The sequence below is a fragment of the Bubalus kerabau genome, chromosome 6 (assembly GCF_029407905.1).
Source record: "Bubalus kerabau isolate K-KA32 ecotype Philippines breed swamp buffalo chromosome 6, PCC_UOA_SB_1v2, whole genome shotgun sequence".
Classification (NCBI taxonomy): Eukaryota; Metazoa; Chordata; class Mammalia; order Artiodactyla; family Bovidae; genus Bubalus; species Bubalus kerabau.
The window spans coordinates 56112229-56134026 of NC_073629.1; positions in this window are offsets into that span (position 1 = coordinate 56112229).

Consider the following 21798-nt stretch of genomic DNA (forward strand, 5'->3'; position numbering starts at 1 on the left):
TTGCTTTATCTGCTTTGAATGGTATGGCTGTAATTGTCTCTTTGAATATACTAGCATTTCTGCCTTTGGTAGCACTACAGAAATAGTTATAGTTGTGTTAATAGTATTGATATATTGAAGAAGATCCTTAAAAGAATTTCATAGGGTAGGTTGAGATAGTTAAATAGAAATATTTGTCCACATTATAGAAACTTAATCTGAGTAAATTTAAACTTAAAGCTAATGCATTGAGGTTGGGAATGTATGTTCCCTGCCCAGCAGAAGTTTCCATTGGACCAATTATTTATTTGTCCATTCACTTACTTACTGAACAAATGCAAGAGTCTGCTAGGTATAAAACACACTGTGATAGATAAAGGGAGAAGGGATGCGTTTAGAATGTTTCATTGTCTTTCAAAATTTAGTGTTTTATATTCCATCTTAAAATCTATTCTGTCTGTTACACCCTCCCTGTGATCAGACTTAGTCATTTTCATCAATGGCTCTGATGGTGGAATTGAGAAAATGCACTCTACAGAGGCATGTATGGCTTAGTTGGGTGAGGCTACACTAGAAAATAGTTTTAGTACTGTATGCTCTTGACAAAGTGAAGACATGAGGGAAAGTTAAGAGATCGAAAATTAGTGGGAAAAACTCAAGCATCTAAGAAATAAATGGATAGGCCTAGACACTGGTTTTCTGTGTCTATGTGTGACTCTGCCTGTAAAGACTCACCAGGCAAAGGGGTGTGATCAACCGGAAGCAGGTGAGCAGTTCAGCTAGCGTGCCAATTGGTGGGCAAAGCAAGAACAAAGGATAATCTCAGAGTAATCTTTCTTAACAGAGCACCTGTGAAAAGACATGTTTGGATAGGGTCTAGGATTGGCTTGGAGAAGGCAATGGCAACCCACTCCACTACTCTTGCCTGGAAAATCCCATGGATGGAGGAGCCTGGTGGGCTCCAGTCCATGGTGTCACAAAGAGTCGGACACGACTGAGTGACTTCACTTTCACTTTTCACTTTCATGCATTGGAGAAGGAAATGGCAACCCACTCCAGTGTTCTTGCCTGGAGAATCCCAGGGATGGGGGAGCCTGGTGGGCTGCTGTCTATGGGGTTGTACAGAGTCAGGCACGACTGAAGCGACTTAGCAGCAGCAGCAGCAGCAGCAGAATTGGCTTCTCTCTTTAAGGGCAGATGAAATAGGGTAAAGTGTGGAGAATTTAAAGCAGTGGTTCTTATCCAGTGCAGGAAAACAAAATATAAATCAACCAGATACTCCTAATACATTGCAAAAATCTTATTAATGTGTTACATAGTTTTGCCTTTCATGTCTGCTTATAGTCATGTATTCATATCTACTTTTTGATCAGATTGACTAAGTGGAGGATAGAAGAGGATTGAAGAGGACAGAAATGTTATATATGCTAAAAGAACTTTGGAGAAAGGAAACCCTGGTTCCAGAAATATGTGTTAGTTAGCCAGAAAAAACATGTTGAATTTAGACATGAGGAATAGTCAAATTTTCACTGTAGTGATGGTAGGAAGGGCCATTGTACTACATGAAGGTAAACTCAGAAATGTTGGATTAGAGATCCCTGAAGGGATTATGACATTTCATCTCTAGCTGTCAAAGAACCAACTCTTGCCTTAGGTATTGTTTAATTTGGGACACTGAGCACATATCTGATGTCATGGAGACATTCTTTACAACCCTGTGATTTTTGTCAACCGGACTTCTTTGAAACAACATCAGAAAGCAGAGTTAACTGAGTTTGAGAAACAAGATGAGTGAAAAGTAAGATCAAAGCAAGGTCAAAGGGCAGGGCAACAGAACCCTAACTCAGGATGGAAGTGTCTGCTTCATGCACCTCATATGATGCTAGTAACGACACAGGCACACTTTCCTACATGAGGCTCTGGTGGGGCAATACCCTATTGGACAGAATGAAAACAAGAATATTTTTACATAATAACCTCATCTACATTGATCTTTGTGTCTCAAGCAGTCAAGAGAAATGCTCTGGCTTTGTTTCCATCATTGTATACGTACTGCTCCTGCTTAACCTCTGTAAGTTGAACATTAGAGGTCACCCTGGCTTTGTTGTATTCAGATGTCTTTGGATAGCTACCTTGGTGTTTGGAGCTGCTGCCAACCTTTTTCAATATAAATGAAAAGTCACAAGGCTTTGCCACTTCTCCCTATGTGTTAAAGAGTTGCAAAAAGCCATTCTGAGTTCATGTTCCTTAAAGAGTCCTTTTTATTATTCAAATCGACGTTGTCAATTCAAAAAAGCCTGTTATAAATGAATTAATTTATGGCAAGATTGTTGATTGACAGGAAAAAGTTTGTTATGTATGGATTTGACATCACAACCATGCATAGCCAATTTTTCCACTAACAGTTTCTTTAGGGAAGAATTCTTCCAGCCACATTGCATAAACAGCTGTTGGAAACACCTTTGCATCGATCATTTGTAATAGTTTATTAAAGTGGTACCTGGCAACATGTCTATATAGTTAAAGCCTTGCTCATTACCAAACCCCATTTTTCAGGAGTTTATTACTCAAGCTTTTCAAATCGCATCTAACTCAGACGTCATGTGTGAGCATTCACTCTCTGCATTGTTTCTTTTGTTAGCAAGGGTTCTGAAGCAGGGGCCTCATTTCTTATGGAGTGGTGAGGACTGTGACTGATTCTGCATCAGATTTTTGAAAAAAGCTTCCCTTTTTTTGAAATCAATTTTTCTCTAAAATGTTTTTGCATGTTTATACCTTTTCTTCTCTTGAAATAGATATTTATATTAAAAAAGTCTTAATTATCATAAGGACACCCTTATGCTCTTTTAGTTTATAATTTTATGCACTTGTACCATGTTTGGAAGCTTCTCTTGATCACTTAGGTGTTTGCCATTTCCCTCCTCTTTTCTTGCCTGTTCCCCTTTCCGTGCATAAAAATGCCTCCTTGACTTGCTTTCCTCTTTGTCTTTGAATTGAATGTCAACTCTCTCCTTAAAGATTGTACTATTTAAGTAAGAGGGCTTCCCAGGTGGCTCAGTGGTAAAGAATCTGCCTGCCAAGCAGGAGACATGGGTTTGATTCCTGGGTTGGAAAGATCCCCTGGAGAAGGAAATGGCAACCCACTCCAGTATTCTTGCCTGGAAAATCCCATGGACAGAGGAGCCTGACGGGCTACAGTCGATGGCACTGCAAAGAGTTGTACACAACTTAGCGGCTAAAGAACAACAACAATAATACAGGTAAGAAGATGGGCTTACTGAAACTCAGGTTGGAATGGCAGCTGTTACACATGCCACATGATTCTAGGCAAGTTATTTTGACTATGTAATCCCTGTTTCTGTAATGTCTTTTCATGTTTACTTCATGAAAAACAAAAACAGGCACAATAATAATACCAATCTCTAGCATTGTTTTTATATATATTTATAGAAAGAAATAAATAAGTTAATATGTGTAAAGGGCTTGCCCTTTAAGTGATGGTTTCTGGTGCCCTACTAATATAGACTCAGGTAGAATTAGGCCCTAACACTAGACCTCCCGCATCCTTGGGTTCCCTTCTAAGCCTCTTCTGAGGCCAGGGTACATTTTATTACAAGTATTGATATCCCTCAGCTCCTCCATAGGATATTGGCAGCTCCTTTGGCAGCTTCCATGGCAACGATGCCTCCTACCCTAAACCTGGTATACCCTGGAACTTCTTCAGAGGGGGTAAAGGAGGAAGGTGCATAATGAACTGTGTTACTCCATTAGTCTGGATAAGCCCCAGAGCATATGAAGAGCTAACAGAGCCAGCTGGCTCCCCAGAAAGCCCTGGTTCTGCCAAGACCCACTGATTCCTGATGAGGAAGCAAAGAGGAAACACTGGTTCTGGGAAGACTGAGGAGGGCATTCACCCCCAAGATTAGAAAGTTATTGGCTAAGGCAGATTGTGAAGATTCAAAGAGCTAATGAATGCATTGAAACCCATTGAGAGGGAGTCTATTAACTAGACTAATGGATAGAGGGAATCTATCCATTGTATTAGTTTGTCATTTTTAATCTCTTGGGTACTGGGTCCTTGTACAGGGTGGAATCCGACTTTCTTGGTGATGATTCAGCATCTCTGAACTGACTTCTAGATCATACTCACATACTGCATGCAAAGCACTGTGCTAAGCTTTCTCCACAATGATCAGACTTCCACAGCTGGATTCTTAAAAAAATTTGAAAAAGCTGATGCCACAAATGTTGCTGGTGAAAAAATATCATGTAGAGTTTATTCCTTTTCTTTCCCCCTTTTAAAAAATTTATTAAGATTGAAAAGTCCTTTGCAGCTTGACTTACTTCTTTTCCAAGCTATTTTAAAGGAGATATTCACAGGCAAAGAAACTTTTCCCTGCCCAAATGCAGTGTTTTTCTTTCTGTCCTCACAAGAATGTTGCCATGTGTGTCAGTTCTAGAGTACATCACCCTCCTTTCTTCAGAAAATGTTCCCTTTTTCTCCTGGTGAAAATAAAAATTCTCCTCCTACTATATATGCAAATTCTCATGGCAATATGTTTTTGTTTCTGAAAATTATCACAAAGTAGATTGAAAATGTCGTAATATATTTTCAAAATTACCAAAAAGTGCTTATATGAAGCAGCAGGCAGTTTTTGGAGTCACCATGAAAACCATATGCAACATGCAATGTCCAAAATCATGACTTTGGACATTGTTGCTTTAGCACATGCACTTGAGGATTATTTTATGTTATTTTCATGAGAATTCAGCTTCAAACAATTAGAACTATTCAAACCAGACAGTTCTCATCCTTTGTGGTATTTAAAAGGATTAGCAATTCATGAGATCTCTTATCTTGGTACTATTTAGTGATCTGCTCTCTTGTGATGTCATTACCCACAGTGCCAAAAGGCAGGAAAACAAATGTGCTTTGACATTATTCCAAAAAGCACTCAGAAAATAGCAATTTTTTTGAGATGAAGTAAGTTGAGTAGATTGGCATTTTCCAAAGACAGATGTGTACCCCTGTAATTCTGGTAATTCCACCATGCTTTGAATCGCATTTGGACTTGTTGGGCAGAAAATCATGGGTAATGAAAATATTCATCAATTTCATCCCCTTTAGCTTGGTGGATGGTCCAGCCTTTAAGTACTTGCTGATGGAATCAACCAGCAAGAGGTCATCTCAAAGTCTTCTGCAGGATGAAGTCTTTGCATTTTGAGATTTGGGGGTACATCCTATTTTCATGACTGTTTAAGGATATCCCAAGAGGCAGCACTGGGAGGTATTTAAACCAAGAATGATTGACAGTGTCTGTAAGTACTTATTATGTCAAGGCTTCAGCTTGTCGATTGATGGGAAATGATGTATAATAAATTAGAATGATCACACATCATTTCCCATCGATTGAAATGCCAAATCCTTGACGGAGTAATGAGTTATGGCCAATACCACTCACTGTCTTAGGGGTAGATTGATTGCATATCCCTTCATCGATGTGATCAAACAACTAAGAAATCCTAAGTACATATATAGCTCCCAAATTTTACCATTGTTCCATTGCAGAGGATGGAGTTAGTGTTGCCTCAGTGAGCATTGCACAATGCCATGTAGGTGTTGGAACAAGGGTATTCTTCATCATCTGATGCAGTGAGAGCCTCTTCACTTCCTGCAGAAATACAGATACATCTTAAGTGCAGTGAGACTCAATGAAGCACCATTAGCCACCCTAGCTACAAAAGAACAAAATAGAAAGGCTCCCAAAGTCTCTTCACAGAAGCAAAAGGAGGAAGTTGACAGCAAGCTCAATGGAATGAATATTTAGTATGCTCATGTACCAGTGGGTGGATATTTTTTCCTTTCTCTTGTGTAACTTATTCTCAGTAAAATATACTTTTTAAAATCTTTTCAGTGGGTAAGACCAATTCATGTTCCTTTCTGGTAGGAAAAGCAGTTCTTTCTCATCTCATAATTAAATACCCAAAATCACCAGCTGTGAAAAATTTTTATTTATTTAGATATCCAACCTGTCTGTTTTTCCTAGAGGAGGCAAGAGAGCTGGCATGATGCATAAAATTCACATTCTTTGCTCCTCAGTCAACATTCAGTGACTATTTCTAAAGTCTTTTTGGACTTGTTGTATCTTAATGGGCATTTTAATGTTAAAATAAATAAAAGTTTTCTAAAATTTCATTAATTCAATAAGTGTTTTTTTTTCAGCAGCCACCATGTACAAGACACTGTGATAATCTTAAAAAATATGTTACTGGGAAACAATTCAACATGGAAATTCTGTCTTAGTTAAGAAACAATAAAATACTTGCATGATTAGAAGATATAAACTATTCTCCAGCTTTAGACATAAACCCAAGCATTTGATTTCTTCATAGTTTGAAGGCCACTAGCCTAAATGCCCTGTGAGGGTAAGGAATACTGTCTTCTTAATTACTGTATATTCAAAGCTAGTTAAGTTCTGGCACACGTCAGACATTCAGTAAAATATTCTCAAGTGAATAAATGAATGAATGAGGTATTGGGAATTATAGATTCTTTTCAAAGTAGGTGATTTAATTCGTGTTTTTAGAAATTTCCACTTTTATGTTTACATTTTCTCCCATGGTAGAATCATCACAGCCATTAGGAGGATGATATCCAACATGGTTACATCAAATTTAGCTATTGAAGAAGGATGAGAATGGTGAGGGAAACAGGCAGATAAAACATTTAATGATTCTTGCCATAGCACCCTCGCCATATGCAGGTGCCCTCTAGGGTTTTTACACAAGTTGTCTTATTACAACAATCCTTATTTTACAGATGTGAGACCTGAGGTCTCGAGAGGTTAAGCAACTTTCTCAAATTTATGTAGATAGTGAGTAGAGTTGAGTCCAACCAGTCTCCTCAGATCTGCAACTGACCTATTATTAGGAACAATCAGAGTAGAATCAATGGCTTGAGAATTCCTGTGAGAGACTCATGATATCACTGTTAAATATAAGGTAGAAGGATACAACTAATGCAGGGTCTTCTGTCCATGCAATGGATACACAGAAACCACAACCACCTTCAAATGATTCACTGAATGAAAAAACTGATCAGCTTATGAGACTTATGAAACTGTCAAGAAGCTAAAACATCATGAGCACAATTCTTGACTCTAAATATCTCTTATGTAATCATAAAATAATTATTATTCTATAGTAATTGTTACAGGAGAATAACATATTCCCTACACTCAGGAAATGGTCTGTAAAGAGGTATTTATAAAGTGGTAATGTAAGTGCTGGGCTTCCCTCATGGCTCAGATGGTAAAGAATGTGCCTGCAATGTGGGAGACCTGCATTGGATTTTTGGGTCAGGAAGAACCCCTGGAGAAGGGAATGACAACCCACTCCAGTATTCTTGCCTGGAGAATCCCATGGACAGAGGAGTTTGGCGAGCTACAGTCCATGGGATTGCAAAGAGTTGGACACAACCAAGCGACTAACACAGAACAACAGCAAATATGCCGCAATAATATTAGTACTCATAAGAATCATTTTACACCCTCATACTACCAGTCACAAATATTTATTGGCATGATAGAAAAAGCTGAGATGATAAAATTATCTGGACTATAGTCATTAATTTATTAATAATTCTGAAAAGTGATATATTTAGTAATATTCACATCAGGTTGTAAAGAACACTGGGGTTTAAGAATGGAGTCATTGGTAATTGAAGAAGGAAAAGTCAATTTAATTATCCCTTCCTCTTATTCAAGCAAGTAGAATATTGTATTAAAACACTAGTTTCATCAGATAAGCACAATATAAGGTAATAGGAAAGCTCAGAGAAAGATGATGTGCACCAAAGCAGACAGGGACTGTTTCCATGAAACCAGGATTCTTAATAGCACATCATGGGCCAGCTTGCTCACCATTATTTCACTAGCAGGCAAGTCCTTGATTCCACCCTCAGGAAATTCAAACCTGGTAGAATTTTCAATATAATTATACTTAATTGGTTGTACAGTTCAGTTCAGTCAGTTCAGTCGTTCAGTCGTGTCCGATCTTTGCAACCCCATGAATCGCAGAACACCAGGCCTCCCTGTCCATCACCAACTCCCGGAGTTCACTCAGACTCAATGCCCATCGAGTCAGTGATGCCATCCAGCCATCTCATCCTCTGTCGTCCCCTTCTCCTCCTGCCCCCAATCCCTCCCAGCATCAGAGTCTTTTCCAATGAGTCAACTCTTCTCATGAGGTGGCCAAAGTAGTGATTGTACAAGCACCTCCTAACTTTGAGTGGAGTTGAACTCTAAATGTTAATTTAAACTTATCTGTTTGTATATTAAACACATTTTCCTGTAGAAAGAATGCCATGTGTGATGGTTAGGTTTGGAGGCTATTTATAAGAGCCTCTTTTGCACAGTTTTGGAAACCAGAAGTATAACAATGATGGCAAATATTATTTCAACTACATTTACTGCACCTTACTTTGCTTCTACAAAAATATGCATCTAAGTCCTACTTCTGAATATCGGGAACCACTTTCCTTAGCAGTGGTATCTCTCCTGGAAAGGGTCCCTTCTTATTGTGGACCCTTAGTTTATCAAGTCCTTTTCCTTCTACATCTGCATAAAAATAGAAGCTCATGAGGTAATCTTGCTACATATTTTATATTAAGGGGGAAAAAAGACATTAACCTTCTAGGGGAGAAGGAGCTAGTTCTTCCTCCATCTGCAGTTTACAGAAATAGGTTGCTTGTAATGTAGAGACCGTGCTGTCATTATGTTAACACACAGGCTCATAGTGGTGTGTGTTCTACCACGTCTACCGTTGGATTAGTTTGCTCAGTGTATCTATACAATGTATCCTTAAAGGCAGAAATTATGACTGACAGTTGTATAGTGATTTGCAATATATAGAGTACTTTCACAACATTTTTCCTTTTAATGCCAACAATAACCCTATAAATTAAGTGTTTTTATCCCATAATAGTGACTAAGACTCAGTAATGTGACGTAATATATCCAAAGACCCACCACTATTAAATGGCAGAGCTGTGATTCTAAGGAAGATATTTTTGGTCCCTAACTTCTGTGCTCTGCCTATGATGTCAGACTGCCGTAGCAGAATTTATACTGTCAAACAACTGAGGGTTGAACACTCAAATCAAGTTAAAGCGTTTGTACCAGTCTTTCTTTTAGAAATTGAAGAATCCTCCTCAGCATTAACTTGGGGTTTCTTTAAGTCCACCATTACGGAAACAATTGGATTTTCTGCCAAGAAACATTAAGGCTGATTTGACAAGAATGACGAGGCACTTTAAGAGTTGATTGACTGTTAGTACAAGGCTTTTAAAGCTTTCTAAAATTGCTTAAACTATAAGTGAAAGAAATGGAACTATCTACACAGAGTTTCAAAGCAAAGCCTAGGACATAAAGAACAAATGGTAGGATAGTCAGATATGTATATGTCTACCCAACAATTCTCTGATTCCTACAATATACAGGTTCGTTTGGTTTTCCCACAACGTTCTATAGTTCTCACGCTCAGGGACACATTGAGGTCTAAATTTATGAATATTAAAAAATAGTTTTGCGTTTATTGAAGAACTTTCAGAAGATCTATTTAGCTAAGACTCTTGTTGAGATATGTACTTGAAACTCTAACTTGGAACTTCTAATCTAAAGCAAATTTTACCCTCTTTTCACTTTTTTGAAAGGGTGTGGCAACACGAGAAATCAATGGAAAATAGAATCTTTGAAGTTGACAGCATCTCTGATGAAATCTTCAAGGTGAGTTATAGGAACTTCAGTTATTATAAATCCATACTTAGGACCCATGGTGACAGAATTATTTCAAAATTGTTACAATTTTAAAGAAAAAATAAGGCAAGATTTTTCTCCATCTCCTTTTCAAAGAACACATTGAACTACAGTGTTCATTAATGTTAATAACAGATTTTTCACTGTTCTCCTGTTAAAGGAAAACAAATTAACAAAAAGAATCTTTTATACAATATGTTTTTTTTATCTCATAAAACTCTGGCTTTTAAAAATAGTTTTTAAGAAGATTTTTAACTATGGACTTTTCCTAACCTTCACATATAATTAATGATCATTTATATTTGAATCTTGAGTCCTTTAAGGAATGAAATTCCAACAAAAAATATTATCATCTAATTCTCATATTACTTCAGTAATATGAGGCCATTGACAACCTTAGTATTAGAAAAAATAGCCAAGCTCAGAGTTAAGGAAAATAACCAAGTAAATGGTCAGCTATTTAAATAGACTGATAGAGAAACCCACATTGATTTCCAAATGCTATCACATTCATAATGTTAAGAGTTTTGGTCACTTGAAAACAGATTTTTGAAATCTTTTCCTAAGACAGGAGAAAATGCCACTTGTACTTAAGGTTTAGAAGGCTCATTTTATATAAATAAGCACCTATTAAATTAAGTCCCTGAGACAGTTGAAATAGATGGTGATATTCTAGTCTTCCTTAAATTTTTTCATTTTAGAAGATGAAGTTCACCAACCATCTAGAATCCCACCATAAATGTTCAAGCTTCATAGTGTAAAAAAGTAAATGTTTAAAGTTCTGATGTATCATTTGAAATTTCTCTTCTGTAATGATGCAACTGGAGGATAAGAGCTGGCTTTCTCAATATTGTGCTATTGACACTTTGGGTCAGGTAATTCTTTGTTTTGGGGAGCTGTCCTAGGCATGTAGGATGTTTAGCAGCAGCCCTGGATTCTACCTATTAGATGTCAGTAGCTCTTTCATCCAAATTATAATGACCAAAAATGTCTCCTAACATTGCCAAATGTCACTTGGGTAGATGGACAGAGGGACAAAACCGTGCCTGCTTAAGAACCACTGGGGTGGAAGCATAGACTTCTAGGGTTCTACTCCATTTTAGTTTTTTTAGATATTGAATTTGAAGGTGATTTGGCTAAATAACATGTCCTAGATCATGCAATTGATTAGAAGTTGAGGTAGAACCCAAACCTAGATCTTATTATTCTTATAGTATTCTTCCCATTGTAGCATATTAACTTTGGATATACTGTGGAAGGAATATTCCACTGACCCATGAACACTGAAGTCATTACTCAGGAACATCCTGAGTGCCTTGAGATGGTGGCCATCCGAGTTGAGTCAGAAAGAACACATTATTTATATGAATGAAATAGAAATATTCAGAAAAGTTTTACTTGTTATAGTTCAGTCTTGCAGATACTTCAGGTGATGATAATAGCGTCAAACTGCTCACATAGCATGTTTGAAGTTGTACTGCAATGAAATTAATCTGTGCAAGTCTCTTACCTTCTGCCACCTTATTTTAGATAGGAATTTGTTGCAAGTGTCCTGATACCATAATAGTTTATAACTAAAGGCAGACAAAATGTGCCTGGCAGGAGCAATAAACTAAAGACTGAATTAATAACCCAGGACCACTCATTATGTAAGGAAATTTGTACATAAGCTGTGACAGTGTCTGTCCCCTTGAATTGGCCCCATTAGCCATCTCTGGTTTATTAAAGTAATATTGGAAACCGTCTCTAACAAGCGATCTCCAAGAAAGTCCACTGCTGGGTAACCAGCTGTTTGAGGAACTAAAGAGAATAAAAAGAGGGTGAAAACAGATGGGATATATTTTGCATTTTTTACTCAGACATGAATATGTACACATATTATATTAGGCCATCTCTCCCACACATATCCCTTTCTCTTTGGCACATTATGTTAACCATTCATCACTTCCATATATCAACTTCATCCAAGAATTATGTATGCTCTTTCTTTCTTAGATTACCCCCTTCTTTACACTACTTTTTATTGAGCTCTTTGGTTAAAATGTGTTAATTTTTCATAAGACATTTTATAACTTATGTTGCATGGAAGATTTTTTGTGTGAAGTGTATGTTTGTTTGAAGCAGAATTTATATTGTGTGGTTAGCTGGTAGTCCTACTAGGCTTCAAGACTGGGAGGATTCTGGATCATTAACTGCACTTTAGATTGAATGTCAATCAGACTGAGTGTGAAAGCTTTTAAAATCATTTTTAAAATCTTATGCATAAGGAATATCTATTTTTGTTGAGCTGGAAAATAAAGAAAAAAATCATAAAGAAAAAAATCATAATTATACACAGTCTCATCCCCTGGAGATTATAGATTAATTACCCCCTCCTCCCCACACACATACAGACACCAACACACACACATGCATGTATGTATGTATGCATTCATGTGTATATATATATGTGTATATATGTATACATATGTATATATTGGGGATTATGTGATAAACAATTTTTGCCACTTTTTCATGTTGTTATGATTAGTTTTTGTATCTTTGATTATTCAAAGATGTATTCTAATTGTATGCAGATACTCTAATTTATTTAAATAGTCTTCATTTTCTTGTTATTGAACTTTTGATTCCAATTTTATCTGGCTATTTTACTGTAAAATAATATATAATATAATAGTAAATTGATGATACAATTGATTTTGTACCTTTGTTTTTCCTAGCTGTTTTTCCCTTGATTTCCTAGAAGTCAAATGCTGAATGTAAGACCATAAACATTTATAAAACTCCTGATACATATTGCCAGCTTGTCCTCCAAACAGATTCATCAATTTAAATTTCCACCAGAGATGTATGAGGAGATTTTTAATTTAAATGAAAAATGTAGTTGCTTAATAGGTGTCAGCATTAAACAACCTAAGAATTTTTTTATATGAATCCCCTCCCCACTTTTGGCACTATAATTTTATTTTTAACATTAACTGCTTTTAATGAGTGGACATGGATCAAAAGTAAAAGAATGTGATAGGGGCTGCCAAAATACTTTTTATTTTTAAAATAATGGAATCATTAAAGATATATAAAATATCAAATATGAAAGGGTATTAGATATCATTTAGTACACTTTCTCCTTTACTCAAAATTTAGTCATTTATTAAGCGTTTATTATATGTCATTTCTGTAATCTTAAATCCAATTGGGAAGATAAAAAAAGTGTATAATGAATTGTAATATATTCTACAAATATAAAGACAGTAGACAAAGTGCAATGGAAATATATGCGAGTGGGGGAAATGTTTAACTTTTATCTGAAGGATAGAACCAGAAAAACATGTGTGGAAGAGATAATTCCTAAAGGGTGAATTTTTTTTTTTCAGGAGAGGGAAAAAAGGGTTTCTGGGATGAAACAACATTAAATAGATAAGAGGACATGAATTTATACCGCTTACTATTATACAGCTACTCAAACAACACTGGTAGTGAGGGACGTAGAAGGCAACACATGTAGTGTTAGTATCACATTTTCAGTGTCATGTTGAGTAGTCTTATTTTCTAGCCACTGAAGATTTCTGAGCAGGGGACATGATTCTTTCTGTATCTGTATCTTCAAGTGAGAAGAAACTGGAGGCAAAATGGGTGACTGTCAGTGTTGTCTAAATGAGACGATAAGGGCTTGAACCATGTCAAGTGGTGGAAAGACTACATGTGAGGGGATGGGGTAAAAGCCATAACCCGTCAACCAGTCCATCTGCAGATATTGACTAAGTGCAATCTAGGTGCTAGAGATTCAGAGAAGAACAAGATAGGACGTTCTCCCCCATGGAATTTTCTATTTTTTAAGAGAATTGGTGCAATAAATAAGTAAATATAACAGAAAACTAATGATGATGAACACTGTGCTTAGGGTGCCATGAGGTTAGAGTAAAGGGGGTCTTCTCAGTTAGGATGACATACAAACTGCTGCATGGAGGCTGAGAGAAAAAGACAGCCCTGTGAAGAGCCAGAGTTCCCTCACTATCAGAGAGATGAAAAGTGAGAAGGCCTGCAGGGAGAAACATTTTACAGAAGAGCAGATAAATAATTGGAAAGGCTATATAGGGGATGGAATAATCATATCAACTTTAGAGTCATATACTCATGACTACAAATCCAGGCTATTCAGCTTACTCTATTAAGCCTCAGCTTCTAGTTGAGCTGTTCCAGGTCCTGAAAGATGATGCTGTGAAAGTGCTGCACTCAATATGCCAGCAAATTGGGAAAACTCAGCAGTGGCCACAGGACTGGAAAAGGTCAGTTTTCATTCCAATCCCAAAGAAAGGCAATGCCAAAGAATGCTCAAACTACCGCACAATTGCACTCATCTCACATGCTAGTAGAGTAATGCTCAAAATTCTCCAAGCCAGGCTTCAGCAATATGTGAACCGTGAACTTCCAGATGTTCAAGCTGGTTTTAGAAAAGGAAGAGGAACCAGAGATCAAATTGTCAACATCCGCTGGATGATGGAAAAAGCAAGAGAGTTCCGGAAAAACATCTATCTGCTTTATTGACTATGCCAAAGCCTTTGACTGTGTGGCTCACAGTCAACTGTAGAAAATTCTGAAAGAGATGGGAATACCAGACCTCCTGACCTGCCTCTTGAGAAATTTGTATGCAGGTCAGGAAGCAACAGTTAGAACTGGACATGGAACAACAGACTGGTTCCAAATAGGAAAGGGAGTACATCAAGGCTGTATTTTGTCACCCTGTTTATTTAACTTCTATGCAGAGTACATCATGAGAAACGCTAGACTGGAAGAAGCACAAGCTGGAATCAAGATTGCCGGGAGAAATATTAATAACCTCAGATATGCAGATGACACCACCCTTATGGCAGAAAGTGAAGAGGAACTAAAAAGCCTCTTGATGAAGGTGAAAGAGGAGAGTGAAAAAGTTGGCTTAAAGCTCAACATTCAGAAAACGAAGATCATGGCATCCGGTCCCATCACTTCATGGGAAATAGATGAGGAAACAGTGGAAACAGTGTCAGACTTTATTTTTCTGGGCTCCAAAATCACTGCAGATGGTGACTGCAGCCATGAAATTAAAAGACGCTTACTCCTTGGAAGGAAAGTTATGACCAACCTAGATAGCATATTCAAAAGCAGAGACATTACTTTGCCAACAAAGGTCCATCTAGTCAAGGCTATGGTTTTTCCTGTGGTCATGTATGGATGTAAGAGTTGGACTGTGAAGAAGGCTGAGCGCCGAAGAATTGATGCTTTTGAACTGTGGTGTTGGAGAAGACTCTTGAGAGTCCCTTGGACTGCAAGGAGATCCAACCAGTCCATTCTGAAGGAGATCAGCCCTGGGATTTCTTTGGAAGGAATGATGCTAAAGCTGAAACTCCAGTACCTTGGCCACCTCATGCGAAGAGTTGACTCATTGGAAAAGACTGTGATGCTGGGAGGGATTGGGGGCAGGAGGAGAAGGGGATGACAGAGGATGAGATGGCTGGATGGCATCACTGACTCGATGGACGTGAGTCTGAGTGAACTGCGGGAGTTGGTGATGGACAGGGAGGCCTGGCGTGCTGCGATTCCTGGGGTCGCAAAGAGTCGGACATGACTGAGCGACTGATCTGATCTGATCTGATCCCCTATAAAATGAGAAAAATAATGCAAACTTTAAAAAAAAATCACTGTAAAGATTATATATAGTAATATATGTAAAATTTAGCATGTTGACTTCAGATAGCAAAAATTCAACAGAAAGTAGTCACCATCATCATCATGAAGAAAAGGAAATTTTGAGCCCTTCAAGTTTTTGTCTTCAGTGACTGAGAAATGAGCAGGGAAGCCCAGAATAGAAGCATGTTGGCATATTCAGATAGTGAATCCGCTTTGAGAGGCTTGTTGGAAATCCAGGGGACATTTGGACCTAGAGGTCAGGAGAAAGGTCAGCATACAAAGCATATAGGAATCACTGGTGTTGCCCAATAGAAATAAAAATAAAATGCAAAATCAAGATGAGAAAACTGAGAATGTAGCACTTCATGAGGGTAATCTTTTTTTTTTTTTTAGAGAAATATCTAATAGTTTGAAAAAATCTTTTAATAATTTGAAATCCATGTCCAGTTTATATCCAGTGGCCCTGGTCAATCTTTATGGAAATATGCAAAGTAAAAACAATCTCTATTTAAAATAATAGCTTTTTCAGATATTTGGAAAATGGTATGTTTGACTCCTCAGTCTTTATTTGGGAAAAATGGTCACAAATATTTCAATCTTTCCTCAGATATTGGGACTTTTATGGCCTCTCGTTGTTCTGATTGTATTTTAGATGAAATTTAGTCTGCTCTTGCCCAAAACTAGCCCAATATTCCAAATGTGATTTGACTACCTTGTTAGTTCTTACCTATCATTTTCATCTGTTGGAGTCTTTATAGTTTTATTCTTTTCATCTCTCATATTAGTGATTGTGCCAACTTTATGTTCTGTATTAATACCAATTCGGCAGATATGATTTCTAAATCTTTATCCAAGTTTTGAACTATTCTTGCTCTTCACTAGTAAGTAGACAGGTACCCTTGGCTTCGTTTTGCTTGAAAGTTAGACTTTAAAGTAGGGCTTCCCTGGTGGCTCAGATGGTAAAGCGTCTGCCTGCAATGAGGGAGACCCAGGTTCGATTCCTGGGCTGGGAAGATCCCCTGGAGAAGGAAATGGCAATCCACTCCAGCACTCTTGCCTGGAAAATCCCAAAGACGGAGGAGCCTGATAGGCTACAGTTCGTTGGTTGCAAAGAGTCAGACACGACTGAGCGACTTCACTTCACTTAGACTTTAAAGTGTTGTCAGAGACTGAGCATAAAGAAACCAAAAGGAAATAAAAAAAAGGAGATGGGATAAAAACTATTTGACATAGACTATGGGAACTGTAAAATCTTGGGAGATATTTGGGTCACCTCTTTATTTCTCCTTAATGAGGATGATTATATTAACAATGACGGTGATGGTAATAATAATTATAACAAATAGGTTACTGATAACTAGTCTGATAAGTGCTGAGACTCAGTTCTCACAAAAATCTTATAAGGAAGCATTATTATTTTCATCACCTTTTTTTCAAATAAGGAAATTGAGCTTTAGAATAAATAATGTGCCCAGAGTCACACAAATAGAAAATGAATGAATCTGGGATTTGAATCCAGGCAGTGTAATTCCAATACACTATACTATACTGCTCTGTTTAGTATGAATAATTATAACTTTTTAGCCTGTGTCACTTTCAATACCAGTTACCTTTATTTTAAGGGATATTTTTTACAAGAAATGATCATGTTATTACTGGATACATGAGAGTAATTAGAAAAGAAAACTGGGTTAGGATAGAGATTCGGGGCAGCTGGCTTGGCTCACTCACCAGCTAAGTCCTTCTTCCTATATATATGGATGTCACAGTGGACATGAGCAAAACTGAAAAAAATGCATGAACCTTCAGAATTCAAAATCTTTGATCTTAAACAGTCAAAGATTAAATATGTAACTACCAAGGAATTAATGTCTCCATTTTGGGAGAAAGGGAAGAAATTTAAATTAAAAAGATGTTTGCCTTACAAAATTCTCCTTAGTCCTCCTGTTTTTGTAGTAAGGTTTGGATGGCTGTGGCAAAATCTTCAGTACTTCCAATGGCCATCAAACTTGAATGGGGGATATAATCAGTTAACAAATATTCTATTTGATTGTATGAGTAGAGTCCAAGAAACACTCAATATGTACTTGAAGATTTAGTGTTGAAATGGATCTATTGACATATTTAAATGTTACCCACAAAATTTAGAGGCAATTTTTGTAAAGAGAAATTGGAGAAACCAGAAACTTCTATTAATGCAGGTAATTCCATTTTGCTACATAAATAATTAAATGTATACATATCTTATAAATGGCAGTACTTACATTGGAGAGAATTTTCCAAGATCTTTTCAGATTGATACCCTATTTAGTTGAACAAAAAGAGAAGCAAGTGATGATCCAGTGCTTTTTTAAAAACTCTGGTGAACCGGAGAGACTATGACATTTAAAATGCACATCTAAAAGCTTCTAGGTGGAATTTAAATAACTTCATTATTTTACCTTTTCCTTCAAACCACCCCAAATATCCTGACTATACTATGGACCAATCACTTGACCAATTTTCTGTATAATTGAAATCATATGCCTTCAAAACCACTAGTAGCGGGAATGCTTCTGAGACTCCTTCCTAGCCGTATCTTTTTTATACTTGTGTAACTTAAAAATGACCAGGCAGAAGTTTTTTTCTTGTCTTTAAATTGCTTTGCCAAGTTTCAGCTTTGAGCACATTTTTATGACTGATTTATTAAACCTGGAAACTAGAAGTTTATAATAGAAATTCTCATAAAGCCTTAACTCCAGCATTGCTAGCAGGTACTCTAAAGAATGGGAACACTGATGGACCCTCGGCAGAGGCATTTCTAGAGCACAACCTGAGAAATTTGGTCACGTGGCCATTTATTTATTTTTAGGTGAATAATCTTGAACCATTCTAGCAGAAATTTTTGTTCTGTTGACAAATAGGAAGCATGTAGTAGTCTGGCTATGAATCATACCTTCTGTTGTCATTATTAATTTTAAGGACACATTAAAAGAAGCTTCCTCCATAACATTGCACTCGGGGAAAAGGAAAAAAAAATTTGTGCTTATCTTTCAGGCTGACTGAGGAGATTTATTGCAAATAAAATGATTCCAAATTGACTAGGGAGATTTATTGGAAATGAAATTATTAGAAATCCCTGTTCCTTTTTAAGATATTTAGAATGTACCTAAGTGGAACATTTTTGCTTTAGTTTCAGAAATACAAACTTCTGGCATTGCTCATCATTAGAATTTTTCCCTGCAGGCTTGGGCTTTATTAGCAGCTTAAGAGTATATTTAGCACTGTCATATGTGAAATCTCTTCACTCTGTTAAACTAATATGGGATAAAATGTCTTTTTTTACAGTGTTACTCATTCATTATATAAAAATGAAAGCAACCACTTCAGTGTGGATCCAGAGCTACTATTTTTATGACAAAGGAGAGGTGACAATACATATCCCGTAGGCACAATGAGAGTATTATATAAGAGTCATTAGTATAATTGATATCCATAGAAAGAGTGTTTTATCCAACATGATTAAAATGCGCAATACATTATGTAGGTTCCAGCGTTCCAGCTGCTATGTTGTAATCTTTCCTTTGATAGATATCTAGTGAAAAATAAAATTATCCTCGTTAAAAGGATAATCTTCTACTACTTAAGGCTGTGAGAATGTGAGACAGTTGCATGCCAAGTGCTTCAACCATTTACATGTGATTTTCGCCTGTGTGTTGTGTTTTGTTTCGGATTTCTCAACCATGGAGAGACAGGAGAAAAGGTCTCTTTAAGGAAAGGCATCTTTCCCCATGAGCTAAGAAGAAGCCGGAGTTATAATTCTTTGCCTTTGTTTTAAATTCTCCTTTTTAGGTCCACCTTAAATGCCTACAGTAGTGAGACCCATCAGTAAATGAAATCACAGAGCCTAAAATTTTAAATTGGCTTCAAGTTGAGAGTAATGTCTTAAAGGCAAATGAATCAAATAATTATTTTAAAAGAGTGTCTCTGCACACAATATACACATTGACTGATTCATTCATTTTAAAGGTATGTATTGATTACCTACTTTGTACTAAGTGCTTAGTCAGGTGCTGGGGACCCATAGAACTTCTTGTCCATGAATTTCATATTAAATAGTGAATCAGGAGGGAAAAACAGGTGGATATCAAATAAGCCTGGTTTCCCCTCTTTAGTCCTCAGAAGCATGCATTATTGAGTCATAGAGCTAGAACAACAGATAACATTATGTTGATATAATGTTCATCTCAAAGAAGTAAAAGCAGAGTGTATACACTACTAGCTCAACACTTATAATAGCATCTCTGAGTTACTGTCATTTTTTTCCTTTTTGCATATATTGGTGATAATAGTAATATTGCTGCTGCTGCTGCTGCTAAGTCACTTCAGTTGTGTCCAACTCTGTGCGACCCCATAGACGGCAGCCCACCAGGATCCCGTCCCTGGGATTCTCCAGGCAAGGACAACTGAGAAAAAGGTTGAATGCTAAGGCTACCGGGAGATATCCAGGAAAGGGAAGTCAGTAACAAGAGAAGCAGTATGTCTACTTCTTAACTAAGTGCCTTATCTGCCAGAGCAAAGAGGTCTGTTGCAAGCTGCCCTGGTAATTAGAAGTTCCTCTTTCTTCCCTTCAACGGACCTCCAATAGTGTTGAGAAACAAATGAAATAAAATATTTAAACTTCTTTGTAAACAAACCATAAAGTGCTTTCTGGATTTGTGACATCACTCTAATTTTTGTATACTAACTTCTGTAAGTTGCAGGCCTTATCTATAAATAGGGGAGAGCACTTTGCTGCCCATCGAAGTTATAAATGCACTTTAAGTAGGAAGGGATATCAGCTGTTTTTGAGGATCCTGGATACCAAGAAATGTCAAAATGATTATCTGAAAATTATGTAAGGAAATGAGTTGCTCAGCAAATCCACATTCTTGGCTGTCTTTGATAGTATAGTATAGATAGTAAGGCATCAGTGTTTGAGAATGCAGATTATCCTTTAAGGACAGGACAGTGAAAAATAAGAGGCAATATTAGATTAACCACACACTTAGGTAAAAACTTTGTAGGATGAAATAATGATGGACCGAACATATACTAGGGAGACTGAATTATCTTTTCCTGCTCCTCATTTGTCTGTAGTTGACCGAATGCTCTCATTTGTGAATAATAAACTAATGTCATCCTATAGTGTCTTGCTTCCCAAGATGGTCAGATTCCATCAGGTTGTAACTTGATTACAGATTCCCACATTCCCCCTTTCCCATAATATTCTTTATACAATGCTGCAATTTTCAGGTGCATCCTCCAGCTTCACCCCAGCTTTATCTCTCAGCTTTTCCTTCAGATGTCATCTATGACATTTGCAATCACAGAATAGACTAACTTATCTTCTCTACCAGTGTTCTAAAAAGTGACTGACTTCATCTCATTATTTCTTCATCATTATTCACAGGAATTTGATGTGATTTTTGTTGTATGCTGGTCCACATGATGTCTTCTTGCACCTTGGGATGGTGAGATTTCCTGGGAGCAGATTTCAGAATTTTCTGTACATCCTCCTTATTACAAAGATTCAGATATGCCTGTGCTCTTATAAAAGTTTCAGTGATGAGATTACGATTCTAATACAGCATAAATATTTTTATTATTAGCTAGAATAATAATGATAGATGAGGAGAATGGTAAAGACTTGGCATGGTCTTATCCTCAGAGTGTTCAGTGTTTCCACTGGCACAATTGAAGATATCATTTAGTATACCAAGAAGATACATGGTGATTCAGGAGCCATTACCAGCCTCTGTTAGAGCCTTTTCAAACCCAGTGCTTATTGTGTATGTTATGAATAAGAGAGCACAGAAATTATGCATGCGGGGCCAAATTCTCATCTTGCTCTGGACCCCCATGGACCTCTCTTTGAAGTCAATAGGAGCTCAGCAGGGGGTAGAACAAGATGAGAATTTGGAAAAGGAATGTGAAGAAAAAGGGATAATTTTCCCCGACCATATCATCATTTGGTGTGCATTAAATGCTCACACAGTGCCTCACCCCAATTCCTTTTTACTTCAGTATCAATAAAATGGCATGACAGATTTTTCTGTGTGTGTCTCCATATGTATGTACTGTAGGTCATTTTCAATGGGAAGAGAATTGGATAACTTCAATTACTCTCCTGTAAGCTGTTATTATTGAACTGAGCCAGAAATGCTTTATTTTCAATAAAGAAATATTCACATAATACTACTTTCATGCAAATTCAGGTGCTATAGGTTTTCAAAGATTTTCCAGAAAGGACATTTTCCACTGGCCCAAATAATTAACAACTTGTCTTTGTCCCCTTGCTTCCATTCAACAAATTCTTACT